Below are 7,789 nucleotides of genomic sequence, written 5' to 3'. Positions count from 1 at the left end.
GTTGAATGTCACAGGACCAGAGCCAAATTATCTCATTGATACCTTTAGTCTTCTCACAACCCACCTGTGTATTGTACCCAACATCCTTTCAAACATCAGGTAAAATCTTTGGGGTATAGTAGCAACCTACTAGAAAGTAATAAAACCTACAGCTCTACTTTGCTGAGACCCATTTCACTAAAGTCCCCACCTAGACACTTGGGAATGCCTTGATTTATGACTTTTTGTTCTGGGACTATAAAGGTTGGTGTGACCACTTCCATATTGGAACATATTATTCGGAACAGCCTGAATCGATGCTCCTGGGCCATGGTCACCGACATGTGGCTCAGAAGAATATTCTTTCTCCTGTTCCCTTTGAGGTGAAATGATGTTTCTGTTGGCAGCTTTACTCATTTAAAAATATTAACTACTTGGAACAGGACAGGGACACAGAATGTCCCTTATAGCTGAGGGTGTTTAGAAGTAAGAGAAAAATCTGAGCTGCCTCTGATGGCTGGGTATGTGACTAAGCCAGGGGCAACCCTTGTCTAGAGAAATAAGAGACAGAAAACAACCGAAAACTGGAGCTGCAGGTGGACTGTCCCATGCTCAGCCAGCAGGAGCGCGTGGAGAGAAGGGCTGGCCTTCCATGGGAAACGAGCAGTAGGAAAGCTGTTCCAAGATCCTAGACGAAAGGACACCAACAGCACATGGATGGGGATACTCACCTACTCACCACACAGGGATGACACTGAGGTTTCCACAAGACAGAGAAGAGGGAGGCCCTCGGTAAGAGGTAACGGGGCAGCAAACAAAGTTCAACTGTTCACGAAATTCAACAAAGTCCACAGCAAGATGACTGTGTCCGTGGGAAATATCCTTACTCATTATTCAACATAGCTCTTGCCTTCCTGCTTGTTTAATGAACAGAAGGAATCAGTGAACCATGCGGGGCTCATGAAACTTGTGTTCAACACTGAGCAGCACTGATGCTAAGAGAAAAGAAAACCATGTTTGGGAGCCCCCAAGTGAGGGAAGTTTGAGGCACGAATTTTACAGAGATCCAAAGTGCCACCCACACAAAGACAGTCCACACGTACCGTCAAGAAAGGCAGAGCTCGAGGGCTCACCCAGAAAAAGTAACTGAAAGATGAGCTCCCATCAGCTAAGCTGTGCATCCTCAGAGACAAAGTCAAATACATTTCGTTCTTCAGCTCTTTAACCTGCTCATCCATATTCCTAGACTCATGATTTCACACTGTTGGCCAAGGGCGCTGACGCTTATCTCTGTCGCTCTGTTCCTCCAGGTGTGAATATGCTAACAGACACTGGAACACTGAGAGAAACAATGAGCCCCTGTAATCATGAGCCGTTCTCCTTTGGAGTGTTCTGTAGGACTGGCTCTGTATAATATGCCTCATCGCTTGCATTTGCAGGCCACACACTCATGTAAAAAAACAAATTCTAAACTAGGCACAAGACTCCAGGACCATGAACTTAAAGGACAAGGAAGTAACTACTAGTTCTCTATCCATGAAGACCGTCCATGGAAGCCACATCCTGGCTAAGTGATTCAAAGGCAAGCAAAGAGTGGGTGAGTCTTTGAAAAGATCATGGAAAAAATGTATTAATGAAGAACTAGACAATGTGCTTACCAGGGCAGGTGCACAAACAAGTGTGCCATCAGACTATCATGGGGAACTGACACCATGATGTTTCACGAATCTGCCACAGCTCCTGACTTCCCTCACCTGTGGCAGAAAAGAGCGGATGACATGAATGTGGCTGTGGTACTGCCTACCCTGTGTGGAAGATAGGTGAGGGTTAGGGCATATGGAACACCGCCGAAGATTCAGGTGTCAAGGCTTAAGCACGACATTCTCCATGATCCTCGGTGCAAAATGGAATCACACCCTCGTTTACCCATGGAAGGTTGATAATGAGTGAGTCAGCCTAACTTACTAAGCCTGGCATCAGGCTTAGTGTCACAGCACCCACAGAGCATAAAACATTTCTCCCTAATGATCACAGTGCTAACAGGCTGGCGGCTTCTGCTTCTGCCCAGCTTCTCAAGTAAGTATCATATTGTACACCATATCTCCATTCGTAGAATATGCATTGCCTTCACATCATGTCAAAGTGTTTAAAAAAAATCCCAAGTTGAACTATCCTTGGGTGGGCGACTCTAAAAATTTAGCTATAGTTAGTTTGAGGTACCCCACACAGCCAGGGTAGAACAAGACAACAGAACAGAACCACATCCACACAAGCCTTTCCTGACTTATTGGCACTCCTGGATTGACAGCCACTTTGAAGTTCCCTGTTCCCTCGCACAGTGGCTTCTCCTTTGCCCAGCGGTCCCTATTCCCGAGTATCCCTCCAGGACACCTACCTGTCACCAGTGTCTGTCTGGCTTCTAGTAAGCAAGCAGCAATGTTCTGTGTTCCCAGCATCAGTGATAAGCCAAGCACTCTCTTCTCTCATTGAAAACCCTGAAGAAGTGCAGTGGTTGGGATAGCTGGGTATTTCATAGTTGTCCTTTGCTTTAGTTTATCACTGCTGCAGCCCTTCCTCAGCTTGACATTGGTACCAGCACCCCTGTCTTGCTCTCCTGCTTCCGGTAAACTACGACAACTCTTGAAAATTAAGTAATTTGGTTTCTATACTCTTGCCCTCCTGACCCTATTAACCCAGTAATGGCGCTGGCCAATAGAGGTGTTTTTCAGTCACCTCACATTAACTGACCAATCCCAGGTTACCCATAGCAACAGTCAATGTCTAGCCAGAACAGAAAACTTTTCAGTTTCCTCCCTCCTCCCGTCATCTGAAACTTCTAAGTTCACATGGATGTGCTTTCCTCAGGGCCCCTGCCATTGCTGTCTGCTTGTCTCTGGCATGAATCACTCTACTAATTAATCTCCTAACACTTCAAGAACAGTCTGCCCCCGTGTTCCCCGTGAACCCCAAATCTGAAACCTTTAAGACTCCCTAGCCACAGATACAGCTTCAGATAAACAGGAGCAAACCCGCTCCAGGGTGGACCTGCCTTACGAACTGATTACACAGAGGCCTTGGCTCTGCCAGGAACCTTGGCGCTCCCTACCTTCCGGACCAAGCTCTCTCATAGAACTTGGTGTAAAATCAGGGTTTGGCGTTGTGCTCAAATGCCACAGTAAGTTTCTACATAGCTCTGAGAGCAGCCATCCGTGTCAGGGGTCAGGGGTTGGGGTAGGGCAGGTATTGTTTTCCACAGTTGCCACCCAGCACCCTGAGCAGGCTCCAGCATACGCAGCCATAGTGGCAGTCAGCTGTAACAGTCACTAGAGGGCACGTGTGCTATTTTGCAGTGTGAGATCAGTACTTCTCAGCCTCTCTGGTTGGGCCTTGACAATGTGGTGTCCTGCCTTATTATCTGCTTTACACAGGCAGAATTCCCAGGAAATAAGCAATTTGGCTCTGCCTTCCCAGAGGTGGATATTCTGGAGAAATAAATACTGCCAGTATACACGTTTGTGTTTGGTCTGTGAGGAGCTTTTTACACACTGAGTTAATAAAAGGAAAGGTTCTGATTGCCAACGTCTCAGGAAGCCCTAGCGGGAAGACACCACAGAGAATGTAAGGGGTGCTCTGTGGGTTCTGGTAATCAAATCCACTCCTTTGTCTCTAAAGAATGTTAGCCTCACCACCAATGAGGAAGAAGAGCTCTTTCACAGAAAGGACACTCTGTCTCTCACTCGGGGTTGCCACCTCTGAGCCTGGCTATGTAGTGGACCAAGTTTTCCCAGCTTCACCCCCATGCATTCTTTAGAAGATATGAGAGACGGGGCTTGTAGGAGCCATGCCTTCAGGTTTAATGGATGCCTACTGGAAATTTGCTCCTGCTGTAAGGTAGTGTCTGGTAGATGGATGCAATTTCCTGCTATTCTTAGTCTTCTAAGACTCCTTTTTTAACATTGAAAATGGGCAAAAAGTCAGATTTGAATATTTCTTTGTGTCTGTGGAGTTGCACTGAGGGCTCCTAGAAATGATCTCCACCCCACCCCCAGCACCTCTCTGTGCACCATTTGAAGCTGAATGGTGGTCCTTGCTTCCTAATGTCTCGTTGGGAATCACTTTATGCTTCTTTTTGTTACATTTACTATCAAAGAGACTGGCAGTAATCTAATTTTCCTATCACATTTTTGAATAGATGCCCAAAAGACGTTTAATTGGTTTCAAACTTCAGTAGTTTCACTAGGAAAGTCTTTGGTATTATTTTTACTCCTGTGACAGCCTCAAGGATGTACGGTAAAACGTCAACACGCAGACTTAAACCTTTTGTCTCAGAAATACTTGAATGACTACCCCAAACTGTTCTTGAATGACTGCATTTATTTCTGAATCGTCACGTTAAGTCTTTAACACCCGTTAAATGTATGCTGGTTGTCTGTTTCTTTTCTTTCTTTCTTTTTCTTTTTAACATTTAAGAAGGACTCTTTAATGTACTTCCAACACAGGCAATCTAAAATACATAATCAGCATTTCCCTCAAATAATCTTTTTTAAATTAATTTATTGATTTCCTTAAATAATCTTAAAAGGAATACTCAGAGGTACATATGAGTTGTGAAGAGTGTGGACATTCTTTACAATATTGCTAAGAGTAGCATTGATATTTAAAGTCATTTACATAACAATCAACTGGGAAACATAAAATAATGTAATTTTTTGAAATTATTAAAACTAGGATTTGGATGGTATAAATGTTAATATATTCAAATTTCAGGTTAAAAATGTTTTTCACTGTGTGATTCTATTTTTTTTCCATCTTTATTAACTTAAATATTTCTTATTTACATTTCGATTGTTATTCCCTTTCCCGGTTTCTGGGCCAATATCCTCTTAACCCTCCCCCTCCCCTCCCTTCGCTATGGGTGTTCCTTCCCATCCTCCCTCATTATCGCCCTCCCTCAACAATCACGTTCAAGTCTTGCAGGACCAATGGCACGCCAGTAGGATTTTGCTGAAGGAGGCAGAGACAGGAGGATCAAGTCTGTTACTTTTCTGCTGCTGGCCAAAAGCGACTTACAGAAAACGTTTATTTGGACTCACAATTCCAGAAGGATCCGTAATGATGGGAGGGCAGGCTGATTATATTTTATTTGTATACACAAAGTAGAGGGGGAGGAAGTGGGCGGAGTCTGTAAACACTCAAAAAGCCCTGCTTCCTTATGAACACTTCCTCCAGCAATGCTCCACCTGCCATCGGTTCCATAAACTCCCAAACAGTGCCACCAACTGGGGAGCAAGCATCAGAAGGCTAAGCCCACGGAGGACACTTCTCATTCACTGCCACACAAACACAAGCTTAAATCTTTTCAGGAATATTCTTTGAATTACCATTCAGAATTGTCCTTCATGGTTCTGAACCCTCACTTTGGTTACATCTCTAACACTTGTTTTTGATCCCTTTGTCCTGCTCACCTGCCTCTTGCCCTCTCACCTGGCCTGCTCACCTGCCTTCCTCACCTGTCCTGCTCACCTGTCCTGCCCTGTCCTCTCACCTGTCTTGCTCACCTGCCTTCCTCACCTGTCCTGCTCACCTGCCTTCCTCACCTGTCCTGCTCACCTGCCCTCCTCACCTGCCCTGCTCACCTGTCCTCCTCACCTGCCCTGCTCATCTGCACTCCTCACCTCTCCTCAGTGCTTTTATGATCAGAAATTTCCATTTCCTGTTTTGGTTCAGTAACTGCTTCTTCTCTCCAACATTAATGCCTCATAAAGAGACAGTTACTGGGTTTATTTGCTTATTTGTGTCAAGCACTTTCTTGATTTGTCAACTGATTTTGATTTTTTTTCTGTTTCTGCTGCTCTTTGGGTCCTGTGTGACATTTCTAATGTCTAAAAATGAACTTGGAAATAGGCTATAGATTCAACTGCTTTTTCAAAAAGAATGTTATTTTCTCCAAAATATTATTTTATGAATTATTTGAGAATGTCATATGATGCACCTTATCGTGCTGGCCTCATATTCCTCTCATGTCCACCCTCCACCTTTTCATCTTCCACACAAACAGACAAATTCTAGAAGTTTGGTCTGCTTCTTCCTCTCAGCCCCATGCTCCTAGAAATAAGACTCAGACTCAAAATAGATTCACAAATACCTTGGCCATATAGCTCTCCTCTGATTGGATCAGAAGTGAAAATAAACTAATTATTTTAACCTACCTTCTGACACATGACTGGTTACTCGTGCTTAGCTATCATGCGCCCCTCATCACATCATTCTGGGTGAGTCTGTTGTGCCCGACTCTATTCCAGAATTCTCTCTGCCGCCTGGTCCTGCTCTCACTTGTCCTGTTCCTGACATTAGCATGTCCCTCTTTCTATTCTACCCTTTCCTATAGGCCACAGTTTTCTTTTAATTGACAGATAATGCATCTATACAATACTCAAGATATTCTCTCTACAAACAAACAAAAAACCATCAAGTCCAAGTTGTGTTGCAACCTCCTAAGGGCCAGCCCCTTAAAGAAATTGAGTCCTGGGGTTGGGGATTTAGCTCAGTGGTAGAGCACTTGCCTAGCAAGCGCAAGGCCCTGGGTTTGGTCCCCAGCTCAAACAAACTATCCAAAAAAGGAAACTGAGTCCTTCCTCACCTGATCCCTGACAGAAGCCATCAACTGTTAAGAGCCACACTTCGGCATGTTGTCACAATTTCTAAGGACTCTCTTCAATGTCTTTCTGTCTGGGCTTGCGGGAGGCTGTCACAGAAGCCTTTAATGTTATAATTCTCAGTCATGAGTCTGCAGTCATTGATACCACAGTGAAAGTAGCTTCCTTGCTTACAGTAGCCAGCAGCAGCATGGATCATGGACCTCCACGTGGCTTTTGGCTGTAGCACAGCTCCTGGACACCAATCTGGTTGCTGATAGCAGCATGGATCACCGTTGTCAACGTGGTCTGTTGGCAGCATGGACCACTGGCATTAGCAGGGCCTCTGTGTTTTCCCCCTCCCCAAACTGTGTGAGGAGAGAGACCGTCATCTTCAGCAACGACACACCCCTGCACGCCAACACATCTCTTTTCTTAGCTGCAAGCACAGCTCTGTTCCATTGTCTTTGTCCCTTTGCAGCCCCTCGGGGGTTGGCAGTCACTGCCACATTATTTGCGATAGACAATATTCCAAGTCCTATTCCTTGCCACAACCATCGTGCAGCACTCTGGCCTAGGTTCCTTCTGGGGCAGCTTCTCCATGGCAGCTGCAGGAGTGACAGTGAGGGCAAGATTGTTGTTTTTAATTATATGTACATGTAGGGTTTTTTTGTGGGAGGGTGCATGCATGTAACTTTGTACCAGAAGAGGGCATCAGATCCCTTGAAACTGGAGTTACAGACAGGTATGCTTCGCCATGGGTCCAGGAGATGGAACCCAGCAGCAAGTGCTTTTAGGTTTCCTTGACCTTTCTCATAGGGATTTGATTATAACTGTTTTGTTTTGTTTTGTTTGTTTGGGGTAGGGAGTTTTGGTGGCTTTCGTGTACCTTTTGTACCTTCAGTGAACTCACTCACCATCTGAGCTCTTGTCACTCTGCTCTCTTCTGTTTGGACTTCTCCACCCCTTTCTCCCTTGTTCTGCTCAAAGTTTGCTCTGCGATTCACCCTTAGTGTGTGACTCTGTTAAAGGAATTGTACTTCAGCTGGCAGTGGTGGCCCATACCTTTAACCCCAGCAGCTGGGAGGCAGAAGCAGGTGGATCTCTGAGTTTGAAGTCAGTCTGTCCTACAGAGGGCAGAGAGAGTACTAGGACAGTCAGAACTACAAAAAACA

The 7,789-nt window shown here is 45.1% G+C and overlaps 1 long non-coding RNA gene across 1 annotated transcript; it reads right to left on the bottom strand.

The window, feature by feature from the left end:
- Nucleotides 1-1,252: 1,252 nt before the first annotated feature.
- On the bottom strand, nt 1,253-2,643 carry LOC116914246. Its single transcript, XR_004389737.1, has 3 exons — nt 2,375-2,643; nt 1,638-1,733; nt 1,253-1,318 (listed from the first exon to the last, which is right to left on the bottom strand). It is a non-coding gene; the product is annotated as an uncharacterized LOC116914246 (long non-coding RNA).
- Nucleotides 2,644-7,789: the final 5,146 nt, after the last annotated feature.

Source organism: Rattus rattus, chromosome 13 (assembly GCF_011064425.1).
Source record: "Rattus rattus isolate New Zealand chromosome 13, Rrattus_CSIRO_v1, whole genome shotgun sequence".
NCBI lineage: Eukaryota > Metazoa > Chordata > Mammalia > Rodentia > Muridae > Rattus > Rattus rattus.
The sequence above is the reverse complement of the archived record's forward strand: the minus strand, read 5'-3'. Positions and strand labels throughout refer to the sequence as shown.